The 23340-nt window shown below is 35.4% G+C and overlaps 1 protein-coding gene and 1 long non-coding RNA gene across 6 annotated transcripts in view; one reads left to right on the top strand and one right to left on the bottom strand.

Annotated features, from left to right (window-relative positions):
• EPHA6 (EPH receptor A6) overlaps positions 1–23340 on the top strand; it is a 932172-nt gene that overhangs the window by 214811 nt on the left and 694021 nt on the right. The gene's annotated exons all lie outside the window — the stretch shown is intronic.
• LOC126947872 (uncharacterized) overlaps positions 1–23340 on the bottom strand; it is a 71074-nt gene that overhangs the window by 21802 nt on the left and 25932 nt on the right. Inside the window, exon 3 of one of the 3 annotated variants that reach the window (XR_007723233.1) lies at positions 8975–9304. This is a non-coding gene — a long non-coding RNA (uncharacterized LOC126947872). Of the gene's footprint in view, positions 1–6591; positions 9305–23340 lie in introns of those variants that run through there. The other 2 variants (XR_007723232.1, XR_007723231.1) reach the window with 2 other exon arrangements.

Below are 23340 nucleotides of genomic sequence, written 5' to 3'. Positions count from 1 at the left end.
TTTTCTTGTGCTAAATTAAGTACCTTACCTTTTCTGCAAGTCTCTCACCAGGATGCTTTGCAGATAAAATTTCCCTTTCATGTAAAATGGGACAGATGAGTAGGTTTTGGTGGTACATAACTTTAATAGACACTAGCACTTTTTACATAGTGCCCTCTTATCATTCTTCTTTTTTTTCAATATCTCCTCAACTATATTTTGAAACAGTGATATGCTCCTTCTAGTATTGTAAGTATTGCTTGCTCTTTGATTCTTTGCTATTGAGTATTTCCTTAATGATAAAATTATTTCCTACTTATAGTTCTATTTTTGAGATTTTGGCCTTCAACATTATAAAATTTTTGTAGCATACTCCATGTTTGAAAATCATTTTCTTTATATTTTCAACTTCTTACCTGTAAAGATTGATGTTTCTTCATTTATTGTCAGAGATCTCTGCTTCTTGAGTTACCTTGGCTTGATAATATATCTTGATATCTTAGTCATTTATAATGTATCTGAATGTTTCTTTGCTATGGTAAAATATATGATAGTGCTTTCATTAAATATTTATTGTATTAGGGTGTTGTGAACAGAATGTATTTCCTCAAAAATTAGGGTGTCGTGGACAGAATGTATTTCCCCAGAAATTCATATATGGAAACCAGATTCTCAGTGTGATGATATTTGGAGGTGGGCCTTTAAGAGGTAATTAGCTCATGAAGAAATTAACTCTCCTGAATGGGATTAGTGCCCTCATAAAAGAGGCTCCGGAATGCTTCCTTGTCCCGTCTGCCTTGTGAGGATACAAGAACGTAGCTATTTATGAACAAGGAAGCAGGCCCTCACCAAATACCGAATATGCCAGTGCCTTGATCTTGTGCTTCTCAGCCTCCAGAACTGTGAAAAATACATTTTTGTTGTTTATAAGCCACCTAGCCTATGATACTGTTTTTATAACCCAAACAGACTAAGATAAACGGTGATTTGAAAACTAAAGTGTGAATTATGTCATTGATTCTTTAAATCAGTTTCTGTCTTGTTCCATTTTTGGCCCATTCCTATTTTATAGAAATAGTATTAGGCCAAAGGGAGGACTAAATATGAAAATGCTTTCAAAGATTTCAAAGAAAGGCATATAATAAACACCAAATAGTATAATAACTATTATTATCTCCATTATTAATATAGTTATTTTCTTCATGATGAGCAGAGCAAAATCATTATTAAAAACTGAGTTGTGAGTGTTTTTTGCATTTTAATCTTTCTGGCAATTTTCTTACCTAGCTTAAAAAGATGACATTGGCAACTAAGTCAGTTGTTTTTTTTTTTCTCCCAACTTGGACATTCTTCTGTTTGAGTCCCTTTGTATACACAAAGAAGGATTCAATTCAAAGGAGAAGAGTCCTGGTTTTAAAGTGACATTCTTGAGCTCTATTCTAGGCAATACCCTTTGCTGGAGTTTTCTCTTGAACTAATCACTTAACATTCTACATTTACTTTCATCACCATAAAATATGGTTAATAATCTTCCTAGATGATTGCAATAATCATTAAATGAAAAGGTATAGGTAATGGACACTTTAGATCATCTTCCTGTATTTAATTACTGAGCTATTGTACCCATCCCTCAGTGCTGATTGTTGGCTGCTATTAGCTCACAACTGCTCCCTTCTCTAAAAGTTGCCATTGTCTGGGAGCTACTAGGTCAGTTACGTGACCTGCCAACCCCTGGAAAATTCCATGGCCATTGATGGACTAATACGAGAGGTTCAAAAGGTCAGACCCCTTCCTTTTCAGGTATACTAATGATGCAAAATATTTGTTTATTAAAAAAAAATAAAACTACCATTGACTTAAAAGTTGTATTTGAACAAACTAGAGAGTGAGTTTTCTTAACCAAATTTATTAAAGCACTTACTATGTGTCATATCTATGCTATTTGCTAAGAACAAAATGGTAATACATACATGGTCCCTGCTTTCAAGGACCTTATATTTCAATATGGGAAGTATACACATGCACACAAATACAAACATACACAAATCACATTAACTCTTGGAAATTTCTATGACTTATAAAACACGGGATAACTGGAGGTCTAAACTTAGGGTAGTCGAGAAAGACTTCTTTTAGTAGATGGCAGTTTGACTGAAACCTGAACAAATATGAAAGGGCTACAAATAAAGTACATCAGCAGAGGGAATATCATCATATGCAGTCTTTTAGGCAGGATATATTTGGATATATTTGACATTTGCAAGAGAATACTGATGTGTCAGCAGCATAGTGAGTAAAGGTGATTGAGGGAAGAGATAAAGTTGAAAAGAAAGGTAAGATCACACAAGATTAAATGCCATACTTGAGAGTTTGGGTTTTGCTCTACATGCAGTGGGAAAACATTAAAGGATCATAAATGCCGAGAGTGGAAGGTGATATAATTTGAAAAGAGGACAGCGGTTCATAAGAGGAAAGAAGGGAAACAGGAAACAAGTTAATCCATTGTCACATACTGGTTGACATGTCATGCTGGACAGAATAAAGGCAGTGACATACAAGAGGATATGTTTCTAAGGTAATATTTGCAGATGATTTAATGTGGTAATTCAGGGCATGGAAAATAATGTTCGCAGAAGGATTGAATGTTAGGTAAGAGGAGAAAGTGTGATAAAACAAGGATATGATGGCAAAAGATAGTGAAAAACTAGGAAAAAATGAGTTTCATTGTGAGAATGTTAAATGTGAAATTGTAGTGAGGCATTTATTTATTTATTTATTTATTTATTTATTTTTTATTGATAGATAATGTATATATTTTGAGAGTACATGAGATGTGTTTATACATTCATATAATGTACAAATATCAACTCAGGGTAATTGGGATATCTTTCATGTTAAATATTTATCTTTTCTTTATGCTAGGAACATTCAAATTATTCTCATCTAGCTATATTGAAATGCATAATACATTATTGTTAACTATAATAATCCTGCTGCTCTTTTGAATACTAAGTCTTATTTCTTTTATCATGGTATTTGTTATCATTGATTGATCAACCCCTCTTCATCCTCTCTCCCCCGGTTCTTCCTGGGCTGTGGTAACCACCAGTCCATTCTCTGTTTTCATTAAGTACAATTTTTACACTTCTAATTATTAGTGAGAACATGCAGTATTTGTCTGTCTGTACTTGGCTTATTTGACTTAACGTAGTGATGTACAGTTCCATCCATGTTGCTGCAAATGACATGATTTTTTGGCTGAATAATAGTCTATTGTGTATATATGACACGTTTTCTTTATCCATTCTTTCACTGATGGGCAATGAGGTTGCTTCCATATCTGATTTAAAGAGCAGAGTTTTCAGGACTGAGGGTGGTAGTCCCATCATCCCCCTTTGTCTCTGGCTGTCCTCAGAAATATTTGCCTCTTCAGACACTTGCAGTGCTTCCTTTGGATTTAGGCAGGGAACAGACTTCTGTCAGGGAGCCCAATGGGGAACCTGGTTGTCTACTTCAGTCTTACTTTTTTTCCAGCGTGGAAGTTGTGAGTCGGGGGGAATTGTTCCACCTGCTAGATGTCAGGCAGATTGGAGGGAAGGGCATCACAGATATGGAAGTCTCGTTTCTTTCCTGTGTTCAGAGTTGTTTCACTTTTCTGTAGCCCCAGGAACTCTCTTCTTCAAATTTGACTCTCAGATATTTCTGGTGGTCATCTAGGCACTGTACATTTGGTTTTGGTTTTCTGTTCTGGGGATTGAACCAACTTGCTTTCTTGATGCCATTTTGAAACTGAAAAAATTCTGCAGTGAGACATTTAAATGAGTTGTACATAACAGCCTAAATGGGCTGGAAATGTTTATCTTATTATCAACAACATAGATAAACTATGGCAATGGATGTGCTCAGTTAGGGAGGGCAGGAAAACAAGAAGGCCTAAGACTCAACAAATAAGTTGGCAAACCATAAGCATTCAGGAAGAAGACGACTAGAAAGAAGGAGTTAGTAAAGGAGAGAAAATGATAATGTAGGAAGTACGAAGGGAGAAAAACAGTTTAAACGTGTTTAACTACATAGAATGCTTCAAAAACATGAGTTAAAATGAAGTTTGAGAGTGGTTCATCGGAATTGCAATTTATAGAATTCAGATGACTTTAAAATACAATTTTGAGAGTGGTAGACACAAGCCTGTTGGAGTAGATTAAAGAATGAATGAGAAATGAAGAAGTAAATTAGCATCCATAGAAAAATTATGCAGAAGAGATATAATTAGTTGGAATAGATTATGAGAGTCATGGAACTTTTTTTTTAATTGGGAGAAAGTGGAATATTATGGGCATATGAGTTTTGTTTGATTTTTAAAATCTCTTAATTTGGGGCATTTTACGTTTAGCTTGCAATTTCAAATATCTGGAGAAGTAAGAAGGTTTTTCAATGAGTGTTTTTGTAAAATTTACATGTATTCGGCAGTAAAGAGTTTGAAAACTGACAATTGTTTGCTACAAGTTTACAGCTTTTCATCCTGATGTTTTGTTGCAGCAAGGGGACACTTTGAAGTAAGTTGTTAGGCAGTAAGTCCTTGTAATATAATTGGACACTGAGCAAATTGTAGTCTCAGAGTGAGCCCTCGTAACCTTATACTACTAAGTTCAATAAAAGTGCAGAAGATAATGAAGGAGAAACATGACTCAGAACTGATAATAACAACTGAACAACTTAAAACTGGACCTATCATCCTGTTGTTTGAAACACACTATTGACTCCAGTAAGAAGAATCATAGTTAAAATGAGTGAGAACCATACCTGCTAATTATAATAATAATTATAAATCATATGATATAATAATGATAATTATTGATTAATTATAATAATGATAATTTTGCTATTTATTACAAATACATATATTTATCAGCACTCAATTCTTGATGTCCACTTGGAATCCTGGATTTAAGCATTCTTAACTTTTAATGCCTTTATTTTAAATTAATTTTAGATACTTTCCCTGTGTGTCTTAAGTCTCAAGTATGGAGAGACACTGAAATATATTCAGCATAAAAGAGTTAGTATTATAAAATGGATTTATCCTAAATATAGATCATGTTTCATAACATAAAACAACTTCATTGTATCAGAGATTTCATATCAAAATGGGTTTTTAAAGTAAGAAACAAAAGATAATAGATCTTTATTAAGGTGTGCAAGCCATTTTCAATTTATCATGGCCTTTGCTCTTAAGGATAGAAAAGCTTATTATGAATTCTTCATGTTGTGGGAACTGAAATTCCTTGGAGTGTTTTCTGTATTATTATTTCAACTCTCTTTCTCTGATCGATCCAAATTGATTTTAACATAGCTATAACGATCCAAGCGTTCATATTCTCCCTAGAGATGATTCCTGAAATAAAATAGTTTTATTCTTTGGCTATGTCAAATTCTTAAGAGATAATTTGTTTCGTAATCTGCAACAGCAAAGCAATGATGCAGTTGTTTACCACAGAGTGAGGAAATTAACCGTTTGCCCTCTCCTCTTACTATGTATACCCATAGATTCAAAATTTTACATATCAGTGGTGAAAATATTGTTAATTCTGATGTTTAAATTTAATACCGACACTTTTACAAGGAATGTAACACCAAAGGACCTATTTACTCAAAAATTATAATAATCTTTACCCTTATCCAGACAATTTTTCGTTTATTTTCTTTCTCCCTTGGTACTTATTTCTATTTTTGCTTGTTTATACGAGTTTGAGATGAATTAGCATACTGTTTGTAGTTTTTGTTTTTCTTTTGTTTTCTTTCCTCTGTACTAAGAGTCCTAGTCAAAAACAATGAAATCAATTATTCCCACTCGGTGGGGTCAGTTTTCTCAGTCTTCCTGTGCATTCTCACAGCATTACAGACACACCTTCTTTTAGAGCATTTATCCCCTATTTGTATGTAATTGCCACTTGACTATTTATTTATCACTTGAAATCAGATATCTTTCCTGGTTTTGGCAGTCCTTGTCCTTCTGATTTAAAGCCTGGAGTGTATAGATGGAACTGAAAATTTTGAGTCTATTGGACATTATTCCTGGAAGCACTGACTGCTCTCTTACAATGCTGTAAGGTGAATTGCGTCATTTAGGAGAATTTTGCCCTGTTATGGCTCAGATATAAACCTCCTATAAAAAGGTGTCCTTTCTGTGACTGCCGGCTTCAAAATCCACATATTTATGTTTGACTGTATTTCAATCCAGATGTTTGCCTTTTTTTTTTTTTTTTTTTTTTTTTTTTTGACGAAGTCTGACTCTGTTGCCCAGGCTGGAGTGCAGTGGTGGGATCTTTGCTCACTGCAAGCTCCGCCTCCTGGGTTCATGCCATTCTCCTGCCTCAGCCTCCTGAGTAGCTGGGACTACAGGCACCCACCACCATGCCTGGCTAGTTTTTTTTTGTGTGTGTGTGTGTGTGTGTATTTTTAGTAGAGACGGAGTTTCACCGTGTTAGCCAGGATGGTCTCAATCTCCTGACCTCGTGATCTGCCCACCTCAGCCTCCCAAAGTACTGGGATTACAGGTGTGAGCCACCGCGCCTGGCCGATGTTTGCCTTTTTAATTACTGAGTTGGTACCTATACCAACTTGTAGTCCATTCTCACATCACTATTAAAAGACTACCTGAGACTGGGTAATTTATAAAGAAAAGAGGGTAATTTACTTACAGTTCCTCAGGAAGTATAGCTAGGAGGCCTTAGGAAACTTACAATCATGGCAGAAGGTGAAGGGGAAGCAGGCATGTCTTATGTGGCCAGATAAAAAGGGAGAGAGAGTGGAGGGAAAGAGCTACACACTTTTAAACAACCGGGTCTCCTGAGAACTCACTCACTATCATGAGAACAGCAAGGGAAAATCCTCCTGAATGATCTAATCACCTCCCCTTAGGCCCCTCCTCCAACACTACAAATTACAATTCAACTTAAGATTTGGGTAGGGACACAAATCCAAACCATGTCAGTATCTGATACCTTAGTGAGACAAACCTTAGTGGCCCTGGTCCTAGAGATATGTCATAGTTATCCAAGGTATAATAGCAAAGATCTGGATCCCATTCCTGAAGTAGTGTGTGATAAAGTTTGCATATTTGTCTCCGCCCAAATCTTATGTTGAACTGTAATCCTCAGTGCTAGAACTGGGGCCTGGTAGGAGGTGATTGGGTCATGGGGGTGGATCCCTTATTAATGGCTTAATGTGTCTTCATGATAGTGCTCATGAGGTCTGGTCCTTTAAAAGTAGGTGGCACCCTCTCCCACTTGTGCTCTCTCCCTTTCTCCTGCTTTTGCTATGTTATATGCCTGCTTCCCCTGCACCTTCTGCCATGATTTTAAGCTTCCAGAGGCCTCATCAGAAGCTGAGCAGATGCCCAGAATCATGCTTCTTGTACAGCCTGCAGAACTGTTAGCCAATTAAATTTATTTTCTTTATAAATTACCCAGTCTCAGGTATTTCTTTCTAGCAATGCAAACATGCCCTAATATAGTGTGGTTCTTATCTCAGCCCAAATTATTGAAATTTTGAGCACCTAACTGTCACCATTGAAGAGGATTGTGCCTATCGCTAATATTTGTTACACATCTCCATGTCTCAGAACTCTCTTAGGACTCGAAATCAATGCTAGGTGCTTGCCTCCCTGTAGATCTAGCTGTGGTTCCAACCATTAGAGTATCCCCTGCTTTCCAGCAGGCAAGGGTACTCAGCAGGAGGGACTGTGGACTTCTTAAATCTCTCACTAGGCTGTGAGTAGAAAAGCATACACTTAGCGCCATCCATATTGGAGCAAGAAGATCAGACATACTGCCCCATGTATAAACCGTTCAAAATAAAATCGTGACCACCACCTAACCACTCACATTCTCTGCAGCAGGCAGTCTAGAGCCTGTTGTGGTGACTTGGCCTAGCACTGTAGCTCCCTGCCAGCTTGATCGCAGCAGGTGAGCTCTTAGAGCAGACTGGGTAGCAGAAAGGTAGCTTTAATAACACAGTGGCAAAGTGAAGCAACTCTTTTACTGCAAACCACTGACGCATATAAGTAATTCTCTGATCTTGTATTTTATCTCTTTTGTTTAATCCTATCATTCTTTTTTTCCCCCAGGAAAGAAAGTCTGAACTTTTATGCTTTGTTTTTGAAATCCCTAAATATGTGGAATTGACCCAGTGGTCTTCCCTTCTGTATTTCGTGAACCAAAGGAAAGATAGCCAAGGCCTCAATCCTAATGTAGGACCAGACAGAATATGTAATGTCTCAGTGGTAGCTCTACACACAGGCCAACTCTCCCTTGGTAGGGACAGGTAGTCAGCTGTGTGTATCCAAACCTGAGCTACCCATTCTCTCCTGGAACTTTATAAGGCCACGTGTCCCAGAAAGATACCTTAATCCTCTGAGCAGGAAAATAATGGACACTTGGAAAACATCAGTGGGTCACTTCATGTATCAGGAACCCGGGAAGACCTTGCCAAGAATAACTGCATTTTCTATGCTGATGCTCTTCAGGAAATACTAAGAGAACTCTAACTGGTCTTGTAGCAAACTGCAGAAGCTGCAGTGTTGTGGACCTTTTCAAAGCAGGCTCCACAGCTGGGTCACTTCACTTCTACCCTCCCACCCTGCGTGACCTGCGTAATCTTTAGTTAGGGCTTTTGCTTGTCTAACTCCTCAATGATCGTTGCCTTTTCTAATACCAGTCAAGATAGGAAGCATCTAAAATTTAGCAAGTATGAAAACCAAAATATTTATTTTAAGATCTATAGAGATGTTTCCCAGGCTTTTGAATATATTGTCATACAAAGAAATATATCTGTTCAGCACACTGAGATCTTCATGCCTATATTTATTGCTAGAAGTGGTTGACCCCAAGGGCTGCCCCAGACCCTGCCCAAAAGCCTTGATGGCTGAAGGCATTTATCCACACTGGTTGGAAATCCCAGATATATGCAGAACTAAATGTTTTAGCAGGGCACTTACGGTTCTTCATAGACTATTTTCCTACATCATCTCTCTCTGTTTCTCCAATGTATGACCTTTCAGCCAATGGATGATCTCCATACAGTCAGTAGAGTTTTATCCTTCATAAATTTGCACATGCTGCTTTCTGAACCTAGAATACCTGCTCAGCCTTTCTACATGTGACAAAGTCCTTTTTATCTTTTAGGATTCAGCCAAATATTATAATCTATTTTTGCAGAAAAATTTAGGCATTCATTCTTTCTTCAGTGTTTCTTCAGTATCTTGTTTGTACCACAGCTTTATAATATTGCACACTTGATGTCATTATTTCTTCATTAATCAAACACTCTAAGGAAGAAAATGAAATTAACTTTTGATTAATCAACCTCTATATGCCAGTATTGGTGCTTTGTGCTTTTACAGACATGATTGCATTTGACCCTCTATGTTGTGAAAGGCATGAAGTCTCAAAACCATTTTTGCATAAGAAAATAATAATTAGAATTATCCTACAACTTTCTTAAGGTGAAACATCTGATAAGTGATGAGGAATGAATTGCTATTAATGTTCTCAGATTTTACCAACCGTGGCCTTCTTATTTGCCTAGTTCTTTAAAACCCAGCCTAACATAAAGATACCCATCACAATGTTTAACAAATAAAATGGGGAAGGAACAAAACAACAAAAGGAAGAAAGGAAACATTGAAGGAGAGGATAAAAAAGAAAGGAATCAATTAACCAAACAACTGCATTCTAGGAAAAAAAAAAATCTCTGGATTTGTATGCGGAATACAGACTCTGTTACCTTCTGACTTTCAAATAATTGTTGAACTGTACATTAGAATACCGAGATATAGTAAATGGAATGAAAAAAAGTGGAGGTAAACCATAAAAACTTGGTCACCTCAACTTTTTTTTAAACTTAAAATATATGCATCAAGATAAATACAAAGAACTTTGTCTAACTCAAATAAAAATCCATCTTTAGAAAGTCTAAGGAAAAGAACTCTTCTCATATGGATAAATTTGTAGAAGGAAACTTCATTGTGAAGTATTATATCAATTTGAATAAGTTTAAATTCAAATATGTAGTTATTGATATATTTTAATATCTAATATTCTATGAGGCACTTTGAACTTAGTAAATGTCTGTGCCAATATTTTAATAAACTGCTGTTTTTAAGACTTAGTGATATTTAGTGATCTAAAATATCATCTAGTGAAGATAAAATTCCATAATGCATTGTTAAAAAGCATAGTTTCTCTTTCTCAAATCTAGCATTTTTAAGAAAATATCTAATACTGGTATTTTGTATCATTATATAGCTCAGTCAAGATTATCTCCCTGACAGGTGGCTACATGCAAAGCTAATTGCAATATAATTAAGAAGGATTAGTATGTCACAAAAGGATAAAGTGCCATAAATAGCATAGAGCAAAAATCACATAATCAACACTTCTCTGACGTAGTCTCTTTGTGAAGTGTACAAAGCTCTAAACTGCTTTTCTCATTTCATTTTTTAATTTCCTTCCTCGGAAAGAAAGAAAATTGTTCTTTCTTTCAATAAAAAGAAAGAAACATTGATTGTTCTTCTTCTACATAAAAAGAAAGCTAGTTAGATACTCAAAAGTAATCATAAGTTACACAAAAATAGATAAATATCTGAAACCGAAATATCTAATTTCATTGCTTTGGAAATTTTATAAAATGTAGTGAAAACTACCAATTCCTCATAGTCCCATTACACAGAGACAACATACTTTGTACGTTTTTTGAAAAGTAGTGATTTAAAAATGATCATGTGTTTGTCAGCAATGTTTGACCACTCCCCTTTTAGAAATGGTGGGTACATATGCAAGTATGTGGGTACAAATGATGGCGAGCTTTGTGGCCATTCTTTTTTATTTCTTTCATTCTCACAATATAATAAGAAGCAAAGTAACATGCTGAGAGTGTTGGGAGGTGGAAATATTTAAGATTTGAAAACATAGCGTAAAACAGATAGCCGGGAGTCTGGAAATTAATGTTCTAGGGAAGTATTAAAGTCCTCAAGACACAGAAAATCTCTATTTTATGCAAATTCCTCCATTGATTAGAAAAAGAGAGATTCTCCCTAACTTATAAAGCTAATATAACCTTAACACCTAATCTGCACAAGGGTAGTATTAAAAGGACAAATCAAGCCATTTTTATATTTGAACAAAGACATCATAGTCCCAAAGAAAACAGAAGCCTAAGCACAATGATGTGCAAAAACTAATGCAGCATGACCTGTTTGGATTTATCCCACGGATTGAAGGAGATTTTAACATAAAATCTTTTTATATAATTCATCACCTTAGCTGATTAAAGGAGAAATATGATCATCTCAATAGATGCAGAAAAATCCTTTGATAAATTTTAACACCTACTCATGGTAAAAACTGTTGGCAAAGTAAAAATAGAACACAATGTCCTTAAAACAGCAAAGGATATATTCAAAATACATTTCATTGTGAAAGTTTAGATGAATTGAAAGATGTGACAAGATGCCCACTACCGCTACTTTCTTCAGCAATGTGTTTGATGCCCTCATTCTGCAGACGGAAAACATTTAAGAATGGATAGGAAATACAATTGTTATTTATACATATCATCATCTGTATAGAAAATCCAAGATGAGCAATAAGCTATCCAAATCAATAATAGAATTCAGCCTATCACTGAACACAATCAGTTTACAAAAGCCAATGGTAATTCTATCTACCAACAAGAAACAATTGAAAATTATGATTGAAAGAAAATTACATTTAATAATATTGTTAAAAAGCATAGGGGCCTAGGAAAAATGTCCTGCAAAAATTGTAGAAAATAATCACAAAACTTTATTAAAGGTCCAAAACTAATATTTAAATAAATTACTATTTGCATAGATGAGAAGCTTCAATACTAAAATAGATAAATATATGTTATTAATAAAAAACTAATACATGAATTGCCTAAATGAATAATTCATTTTAAATTTTTTATTCATAATGTGTTTTTCTCAGTCTTGTTTAGGAAATCCATATGTACCCTATCATCATAGATAGTATATTCTTTTAAATGTTTTTAAGTGTTTGATTTTGATATTAGTATTTTATCAACCTGGATTTGAATTTGTATATGGTATAATGATAGGGTGTATATGGATTTCTGAAACAAGATCTGGCAAGATAAGCTATTAAAAAATACTAAACCTATTGATTTATTTAATACTAAATTTCTGTAAGATGTAAGAAACCAGAAGAAAAGTGGAAATACTGTCCACATCTTATATAAGGGATAGGTAGTTTATATTATGTGTCTGAAGTCTGGAAATAGAAAAACTTTGTACAGATTACCTTTTAAAAATGAAATCTACAGTGAAATTTGCTTGAAATCTAATATTTGTAAAATATTAATATTTGTAAAAGAGTAGTACAGAGTACTAAATAAGTGGGTTGTATAAGTTCAGTTGGAATGAAAGAATCAATGAGTATTGGGGTAATAATTGCACTAAAATCCATGTCAAGGCATGGATTATTTTCCTTCTGAAGGAAATACTGGAGAAATGCTGTAGTTGATGTTAATTTGAGCAAGACATTTGGCAGTCATTCACAATGGCATTATTGACAAATGAAGTTCCAGGATTGTTCAATAATGGATCAATGTCTACTTTAATAGGATTCTCAAATATATATTATAGAGCTCTCTTCATAGAAATATCATGTTTTAGTTTGATCAATACAGTTGATAAACATATAAAACAGTTTTGTTAAAATGAATAAGAATTCAAATATGGAACATATAAATAATTATAAAACAAACATAATGTTTGCCCAAAATGAAGATTTATTTTGATGCTTCAGGTAAAGTGCTTGAAAACTAATAGAAAAGCTATGACAAGCATATCGAGTCATGCTAAGGCTGAATCTTTTGAGAAGATTATTTTTGACTGGGAGAATAATTCACTAAGAATATAGTAGTTGGGCTGTGGCTTGATGGAAGGGTAGGGTTTAGTAAACAGGGAGTAGAGTGAGAATGGTTGCAGGTAGAAGACACTGCATGTGAACAAAGGCATAGAGGTGAGAAATTGAGATACGTAGTCACAAATGGCTTAAATGTGACATCTAGGGATCAAATTAAAAGTATCTTGAATGCCATGTTACAGATTTGGGGCTTCATTTATTAAACAATTGAATTGAATGTAATCGAACATAAAGATTATTCTTGCAGGAGAATGTGTGATGTATTAGATTAGTGAGAGACATTGTAAGGAAGACAATAATTCCAAAAAAATATAATTTTATTCTGAGCTGTGACATTAGTGATGGGTGGGATTGATGTGAGAAAAACCACAGGGGTCATTAGAGCACTAATATTTGTACACAGAAAAGGTATTCATTTAACCAATATCCATTGATTGGCAAGTAATGGAGATAAAATAGTGAACAAAACTGTGCAAAAATCCCTGCTTTTAAAGACCTTATATATAATGAGGAAGAGAGAAAGATAAGTAACTAAACCCACAAATACAACTTATAATACATTAAAAAAAATAAATGCTACAGAAAAACATGAAGCAATGAAGAGAGAATACGAAGTGTGAGATTTCAGTGGCGGGGGGATGTGCAATTTTATGTAAAGTGATCGGAAAATGCCTCATTCTGAAGATGATGTTTGAGTAAAGACACGAAGGAGGTGAGAGAGTCCCCTGGGATATTTTGGAAATAGTCTTTCTTGTTTGAAGGAATGGCAAGAACAAATGCCTTGAGACAGAAGCAGCATGTTGGAAGAATGTCAGGGCCAGTGGGGCTTGGGGAATTGAGTGAGTGGGTGGCAAGGTCAGAGAGGTACTGCAGTGCACCTCCTGGGTAAGGCCAGTGAAATGTAAAGGCTTTGGGTTTTACTTCATGGCACATAAGATACATTGGAGAAATTTGATCAGATAAGTGTTATGGTCTGACTTGTTTGTTAACAGCATGTCTCTGGCTACTGTTTTGAAAATAGATTGAATGGAACAAAGAGGAAGCAGTGAGAACAGTTAGGACCTTACTAGAGGAAGCACCTGAGAACAGTGAACGTTATCCTGGCAATTTAATTTGGAAGAAGTATGGCTGTTAATTTGGTAAATCCCATAGAAATGTTAGGAAGAATAACAGATTTGTGGTCAAGATAATAGTGCTGGGGTTGGGTCGTGTTGAGTTGTAAGTGCCGATAGTGCAGATAGAGCTTTCAAGTGGATTTGATAATTTCGTTTTACAAGTCATCTTCACCAAGAGCTTACTGATCAGTACACAAATTATTTGGAAAATGTAAGTCTTAGTGAATTTTGGGTCACTATAAAGAAATGAATACGTGAGACTGGGTAATATAAAGAAAAAAATGGTTTATTTGGTTCAGGATTCTGATGGCTGGGAATTTCAAGACTGGACATCTGATGAGGGCCTCGGGCTATTTCCACTCATAATGCAAGGCACAGGGGAGCCGGGGAGATGCTAGGCTCTTTTTAACAAGCAGCTCTTTTGAGAACTGATAGAATAAGAACTCACTCACCCCTGAGGGGAGACATTATTCTGTTCATGACGGATGTACCTTCTTGGCTCAAATACCTTCCGTTAGGCCCACCATTGGGGATCAAATTTCAACATGAGTTTGGCAGAGACAAACATCCAAACTATAGCAATGTGTTTAGTGAAAAACTGTTGAAACTTCAAAGAAAAGAGTGTTAATGGGTAAGAAAAATAACTGTTTTTAAACCATTCGAAAGCTGTCAGACAGAAGACAAGTTAAATATTTTCCTCTGCTAATCCCTCTTTCATTGACAGGTGATCTGAGACTCTGGACTCAGACCAAGGTGGTGTGGTATTCAGACAGCCTTGGGTGGGTTAGGGTCACAGCATCTTTAAATAGTTCATGGTAGGAACCCTCCAAATAAGCATTAGATCCAAATGAGATCAGGAAAAGAGAGACACTCTGGATACAAAGCAAATTGTGCCCAAGAGGGCTTGACTAGGGAGAAGATTTGACGCAAGAGGTAAGAAGCAGACGTGCCAGAAATAATTCATGTACCAATTAGCAGACAGAGTCAGTGGCTTTTTATAGACTCTTGAGCTACATGTGACTCAGGTTGGGATGTATGTCAGAAGGTTAAAAGGCACAGCCAGTAAGTAAGCTTAGAAGAGAATGTGAAAGATAAAATTTAAGTTGTATTTCAAGAATATGTTTCCCATAAATGGACTGTGTTGTTTTGGGGGCATTAAAAATACTGATAAACTAAAATGGAGGGCTGCCTATCAGAAATAATTTTTAAATGGATATTTCAACAGAGATAAGGAAATAGAGTTTATGATTTCTATATTATTCTCCAGTTCTAAAAATACATGACTGTGAGACTTCTGATTGCTTGTGATAGCTGCTGCCTTTTATGATTGTTTATTTTTTACTTTTTCATAGACTTAAACAGGAGAAAGTAAATAATTGCTGTTCTTTTGTTGAGTACTACTCATGTAGAGAAGTTATGAAATTATAAAATTCTATATTTCAGGCTGATTATTTAAGAATAAAGTAGAGATAAAAATGTGATTCTCAGCATAACCTTGGGATTCACTCACTAAACTTATATACTAATATAGGACTTGAATTTAGTTAGTCCTGGTATGAAGAATTATTTTGAATGAGGCTTCTATTGAATGAAAATATGGATGTTGTCAGAAAGAATAAGTTTACCCAGGAAACATGTCCAATAATAATATTTTAGACAGGCTTGTCAGGACCCTTAGAGAATTGTGAAAATTGAGAATGGCAATACATACTTGAGGCAATCTATGAAACAATTAATAAGCTATCCATCACTCATTTGTTTAACACTAAATAGTCTCAGTAGTTTTATCTGCTGACAAAATATCTTGAAAACAACCACTGGGACATTTAGGATTCGGAAAATGTCACTTTTTCCTCTAATAAATGAAACACAGAACTACTTATTAAATCTCCTCCGTAAGGAGATAATAGTATGTATGTTTATGTGTGGCCCAGAATTTCTGGTGCTTAAGACTTGACCCCTGCTGTCTGGGAAATGGCTGTTTTGTAAAGAAGGTAAAAATGTACAAAATAATTACAAAACCAGACACCATATGCTCTGTGCCATATGATATACAGTGTTATGCAGTCTCATAGGCATGTCATCTACATCAGAATAACGTGGAATACTTTTTAAAAATAAATACCCTTGATGCTATTCAATCCACATCCATGGAACCAAAAACTCTGTGGAAATTAGGAATGTGTATTTTTAAAACTCATTTGATATTAGATATGTACCCTCAAAGTTACATGATAAGTGTTACAGTAGTTTTCAGGAGGAAGATTGCTTCTATTTAATTCTGTGGTTCTCAATCTTGGCCTCACACAGGAGTTAGTTGGAAAGCTTCAGTGATGTTTAGATCTCACCCTCAGAGATTCCAACATAATTGTTCCAGATTGCAGCCTGGACACTGATTATTCACAACCAAACATAGCAGATGATATATTCCAAATGGTATAGTCTGTGTATAAGACCATTCATGGTATCATACTTCTAATACTCCATCCCTTAGCCATATTGAACTACTTGAAGACTCCAAAGTCGTGATAATGATGACAATTAAAATAATAGTAATATTCAATGTGTGTTTTGTTATTATTATGTGCCAACTATAAATTTGTTTATCTTCATGAAAATTCTTTGATATGAATGCTATTATTATTACCATTTTACAGATGAGGAACAGAGACAAAGTGACTTGGCTATGTCTGCATGGTTAATAGGTGACCAAACTGGGATTTGAAGCCGAGCAGTCTGGCTCTACAGTGCACACTGTTACATTATGCCACTCACGCATATGCTATATCTCCCCCATGCCTGCCTCATATGATTGAACCCTGTCATATGCGTTTATACTGCCTTGAGATGTCTTCCTCTAACTTCTTGCATGATGACTGTTTACCCATTTTCAGTTCATAGTTGAATGTCACCTCCCTACAGGAATTGTTCCCTATTTCCTGAGAAGTGATGCTTCTCTTGCAGTTAGTTGCCAAAGACTTATTTTTTTTTCTTTGTCTGTCCACATTACTGTAGAGTTCCTTGAAGAAAGAGACTATGCTACATATATTTTTGTAGCTGCCTTAACAATGTCTGCGTCGTAGTCGCCGCCACTCAATATTTGTTGACTAAGTGAACAATTTAATGGAAGAATGTATCATTGAGTGCATGGGAAAATAAAGGTGTGTTTTGGTCTTCTAAGTAAATTAATTGCATTAATTGATTAAGAAGTAAAGCCAAAAATGTTTCAGAAGCCATTACCAAGCTGTTTTAGTTCCTGACTGGGGTTTGGATTTCATTTTCAGACAGTAGGGAATTAATGAGGATTTTAAGTAAGGGAGTCAGATAATATATCCTGTTTCTACCAATAACACTTGATAAACCCAGGGGACCAGCTAGGAAATCCTGTAAACAAGCCTTAAACATCCCAAGCCGTCTTCGATACAACGCCATCTCTATCAGGGGGGCCTACCTCCATCTAACTAAATGCACATTGTGAACTATGGTGGTGGACAGAAATAAGGAAAATGTGAGAGATGAAGGAGTGGTGCTAAGCCCAGTTCCAAGAGTTGAGGTATATATAAAATAGTTGCAAATGGCCTGCAAAGCATAGCATATTATCTGGCCCTTTACAGAAGTGTGACTGACTGGAAATGTTAAAAGCATAGGGATTAATTCGGAGACTTCTATAGGATATTACAATCTATATGAAGTAATGAATGTACGAATGAGGTAATAAAGGTAGTTTATCATGGAGCCTTTTTAAATTGAATCTATCAAAGTTAATGTCATGTCGGAATAAACGACTAGGAGTATAGAGCATAAAGAGGGTGAAGGGTTATAGTAAGTAAGGGTAGAGGTTCTATAGAGAGTACTCACAGGGTTAGTCTGGTTTAGAGAAGGACGAGTAAGTTCAATTCGAGCAGAGCTGTGAGATCAGATGTAGTACATGTAGAACATGTGCTGGTACTGAGATAGAACCAATGGATGACCCAGAATTGGAAAGAATTAAAGGAAACTATAGAAATTCCTCTCCTGACCACAGCAGACACTTAAAAATGATTACTAAATTAACTAGACTAGAACTGACAGAAGAATCAAGCAATCTTTAAATCCAGGCAAACTATGGAGAGTAAGGTCCCAAGAACCAAGAAATGTTATGCAAGAATGGACGCATCTCAAACAGCCTAGATTCATGGGAGTAGCCTCAGTCAGCCTTAATCTGAGCCACTGTGTCCTATACAGCTTGCATTTGTAAGACACTAAATGCACTTTCACATGTTATTTTATTTAGATTTCTTATACAAATCTGATAATGTAGTTTAAGCAGACATTTTGCCTTCCATTTTACATTTTACATTAATTGGAATGGGGGATCATGAGTATCTTCTCAGAGGCAGATTTACCATGTAGCTAACAAAGCTTAAGCTTCAGAGTACCTCATTTTCATGTGTCTCTTTGAAGGCCCTATATTTCTATCTTAGAGAAACCCTCAAATTATGTAATTTCAGGACAAACACAATCTTCATCTTCCCTGTGTTTCACCTAACCTAGATGGCATTGGGTGGGTCTGGAACATCCGAACCATGGTTCTTTCTGTTATACCACGGTGTCCACTGCCCTTGGCATCATTCATGGCTAGGTGGTAACCAACACCTAGAGGGCTTACTACATACGAAATGACAAAATTCAAAGCAGCCAGCAAGTGCGAAAAGCATGTTACAGGGAAAGCAGCAGATTCTGACATAACTATCTAACACACACACACACACACACAAACGGATTAAGAAAACTGCTTGAATCCCTAAAGAGAGATACTTCATCAAGACTTACAAATTTAATATTTCTTTCGAATGATTTAGTACATGAATGGCTAGAAATAGGTTTCATATTTGCTCTAGTATTCACAAACACCAGATTGCAATTCATAAACATGATTACTATGAGGTTACTGAAAATAAATATTAGTTATTAGAGAAAAGAAGGTGGGGTTGTAACTTGTGAAGAAGGGGCATTCCTCTACTACTTCCATTTATTTTCCCCTTTAGAAGACTTTAATAAGTGCACCATTACAGAATGGCATAAAATTTGACCAAAAAAAATCACTAAACTGATTTATGTAACTGCTTAAATAAGGAGAGGAATAAATGTCCACTTTGTAAGTCGTTATGTCATTATGCACTGAAATGAGAGAAGATCTTTGCATTTAGTTTTGAAAAACATCTTGAATATAACAATAATCAACAATGTGAAATAACTATTTCTTATAATTATTACTTCAAAAAGATATGCTGAGAAAAATAAATCCTTTCTAATTTTTACCTGATACTAAATTTTACTTAGCCTGTTTTATATATCAATTATGTATTTCTGTATGTATTTAAAGATTCTAGGTTTCACTGTAACTTTTTTTTCTTTATAAACCTTTCCAAGGGTAATGATAACCTTCACTTTCTCCCATTGCTCTCTCTACCATTTAAAATTTTTGTTACTTTCTTAAAAAGTTCCCCCCTTTGGGAAATAATGAGGATGACTCTGCTTAGCTGTGTTTTTGAAAAACTGAGTCTAAATTGTGTAGACTTTCCTGATTTGTAGTAGTGGAATGGGAACTGGGCCAACACATTTAATTTGCATTTCTCCTAGAAAATGTTGCAGACTAACTCTTTAAAAAGCACCAAATCAGAGATATATTCTAGGCAACTTGCAACAGAATGACCTGGGTTGCCTATTAAATATGAAAGTTACTGTGTTCTAGCCAAAAACCTATTGAACCTGACCCTTTGAGGATGTAGACTAGGGATATGTATTTTTAACAAACAAACTTCCCAAGTGATTCTTATTCACATTAAAGTCTGAGAACAAAAGCTTATATATAGCCTACCTCATTTAAGTCCTAGGAGTGTTGCAAATGTATTATGATATAGTTGCAAAGAATAAAAGAATACCCCTCAGCCATAGGGGGAACTTGGGAAATTTTAGCTTATAAACCTCTACCAATTAAGATTCATGAGTAGAAATGGTTTGTTTATAGAAAGATTTTGCCTGGGTCATTAATTTTTAGGAAGGTTTATAATCTTTTAGGAGTTAGATTCATATGGAAATACACAAGGGTTTGCAGAGTGACACTAAAATGAACAGCTGAGTGCTTGAGTGTGGTAGGAGACATTAAGAAAACAGAATGCTTGTTAGATAAAATGTAATGTTGAGGAAAAACTGTCCTCCAGGCATCTGTTTCCTTATAAAACACTTGAAAATGATTTTTCTAATGGCAAATCATGTATACAGTTTTTCAAGACTATAATTACATTAAATAGCATTTTCATATTTTTCCTTTAGCAGCACTCCTTTGATTTCTTTATTTTTAAGTAAAAATAATGTATTTCCTAGGGGATGACAATAATGAAAAGCTTAGTACCTAAAAAATATAGCAAAAGGCAAGAATAGGCACTTTAGAAACTCAATTTTGTGTTTTTAACTTGGGAAGGTTTTGATCTGAAATAATAACATATGGTATTTTAATTTCCAAATGTATTTAATTTTTGTACATATATTCTAAACTTACATATTCTATACTTATGATTTGCCTAATATTATTAAAACTTTCTTCTGCAAATGATATTTAATATTACTATAACCAGAATACCATCATTCCAGTACCTTGACGATTTAGAGACAATCAAGATTAATGCTTTACACAGAATATTAGAACATGTTATTCATCTCATGATAACTGATATTATTGCTGGAGTAGACAATACAGCATCCCAAACCTACCTTGTGTCTATTTGTGCTACTGTATAATCTACTGTGTCTGAAAGTCGCAATTTACACTTGTTATGCCAACATACTTACTCATACTGCCTCCTTCACTCGGTAGTGTCTTGGTTTAGATAAATTATATGCTCACCCTAAATTTGACATTCTTACACACTTGGAATTACAAATCCCTTCTCCTATCTAAACATTTTCACAAATCTGTTCTCATATCAGCATCCCACGATAGGTAGCAAAATCACTGTCACAAGAGAAGGGAGGAAATTGGTCTTCTAGTTTGACTTTCTCCCTCAGTTTGGAAATGTTTGCACTCGTAAGTCTCATTACCTCTTGTTGGCTCTTGGCCTCTGTATTGTATAACACCCATGCATTATATAACATCTCATGTAGAAAAAAGTCCAGATTCACTGGCGCTCCTGGCATCTTGGTGAAAGACGTATTGCTTGGATCTGGACCCAGACTTCACAGAGCCCCTTGTCAGTAGTGCATATGAATATAAAATGGCGGAAGTGTTTTAACATAGAGGTTGAGAACTTAGCCTCTGGAGTTAAACAGACCTGGGTTTGCAACCCAGCATCTTCATTTAAGCTTCCATTTCTCTGTAAAGTGGGAATATTAAAAGTACTTTCTTCATTTCTCATAGATCTGTTGTGAGATATTATTGAGATAGGAAATATTTCATAATACATTACACACAGTACCTATTATTTTGACTGCTACTACCACCACCACAATTATTGCTACCAAGACTTGCTCCTTCTAAATAAATTATACACTTCCTGTAAGAAAATTTGAGAAACAGTTTAAAAGGATATGTGTGATCATTATCCCTATCTGTTGCCTTGTCAAGATAAATTGCAGAGTTACATCATCCATTCTTCCATTCAGTCAGCAAATACATAGTGGTTAGGTCTAGAAAGAATATAAACAAAAGAATAGTGGTATGTGTGTGATTTTACTTTAAACTGGTTGCCGGGGATATTTCATCACAATGAATTTTAACCATCACCCACACACTTTCCCTATACATATCGATATTTACAATTGATAACTTTGATAACTAAACCTTATTCTATCCTTCCAAATGGAGTAGATATTACGAAAAATTACTTGTGTCAGCTGTACACTGCTGGCCTGTTCCAGGCTTACTCATGTAGCTATGTACAGCACACAGGTTGCCTGGGGATTTGGCTTAGCTGAGGATGCCGTGGTGATTAAGTCTCCCTCTTCATGTGGTTTTCTGTCCTCAAAAAGACACTTTGCTTGGTGATAGCAGTGTTTCCGGAGGGCAAGCCCCAGTATGAAAGGAAATTCGAACTTCTGCTTGGGTCACGTTTGATGGTGTCAGGTCACCCAAAGCAAATCATGTGACCAAGTCCACAGTCATTGTGTGAGGAGAAGACACACAGTGAAAGTATCAGGAGAGTTGCCTTACTGAGAGACATTAATACATGCAATTACCACAGCGCTAATAACCACAGTTATTATTTTTGATAGAAAGGATATACTCCTAATACGTATATAAGAGTGGGATATTTTGACCAGGCTTTATAGCTGAGCTAGATATTAATTCTCCTTCTACTTCCGCATGAAAGAACTTCCTATCTTATTTCCAAGAACAGAGGGGAGAATTGAGCATTTTTGTAATGAAGCTTTAATTTAGACCCTGATCCTTTATCATGGGCAGGCACTACAGTTTCCATCTCTGTACAGACAGTAAGATGAATTATCTGCTTTTATTCTGTTCTTGGGCTTATTATATGTTGCATTCTCATTTTTTTCCTAAATAATAATATTGACTTTTATATGGATTTTCTATTTTAATTTAAACAACATTTTCACCACAGTTTTTAGTTGTAAACAGTGAAAATAACTTATAGTATTTAAGAGCATTGCAGAAAGAAATAGGTAATCAATTTAACTATATTATTCTAAAATTTAATAATCTGCATTTGTTTTTATAAACCTTACCATGTTTACATATACAAAGGTATGCATGTTTATATATAAATATGTGAAAAAAAATATGTATATATAAAGCTAACCAGTACTTTTTACCTGAAACCTAGAGTAGCTAGTATAATCTAAGAGTAAGGAGTTTTTTTGTTGTTGTTTTTGAAACGAATTTTGCTCTTGTTACCCAGGCTGGAGTGCAATGGTGTGATCTCAGCCCACTGCAACCTCTGCCTCCCAGGTTCAAGAGATTCTCCTGCCTCAGCCTCTCAAGTATCTAGGACTACGGACAGGCACCGCCACCCCCAGCTAATTTTTGTATTTTTAGTAGAGATGGGGTTTCACCTATTGGCCAGGCAGGTCCTCAACTCCTGACCTCAGGTGATCCATCCACCTTGGCCTCCCAAAGTGCTGGGATTACAGGCCATGCCTGGCCTAGAGTAAGGAGTTTTTAATCAAGTTATTTTATTGTTAATTTCCATATAGGTATTCAAGTGATCAAGAAATGATTTTCAATTACTCAGTGCTTAAATTCTCTTATTAAAATGAATTTCTCCTTAATCACTTTTTGC

Source organism: Macaca thibetana, chromosome 2, assembly GCF_024542745.1.
Source record: "Macaca thibetana thibetana isolate TM-01 chromosome 2, ASM2454274v1, whole genome shotgun sequence".
NCBI classification, from domain to species: domain Eukaryota; kingdom Metazoa; phylum Chordata; class Mammalia; order Primates; family Cercopithecidae; genus Macaca; species Macaca thibetana.
The sequence above is the reverse complement of the archived record's forward strand: the minus strand, read 5'-3'. Positions and strand labels throughout refer to the sequence as shown.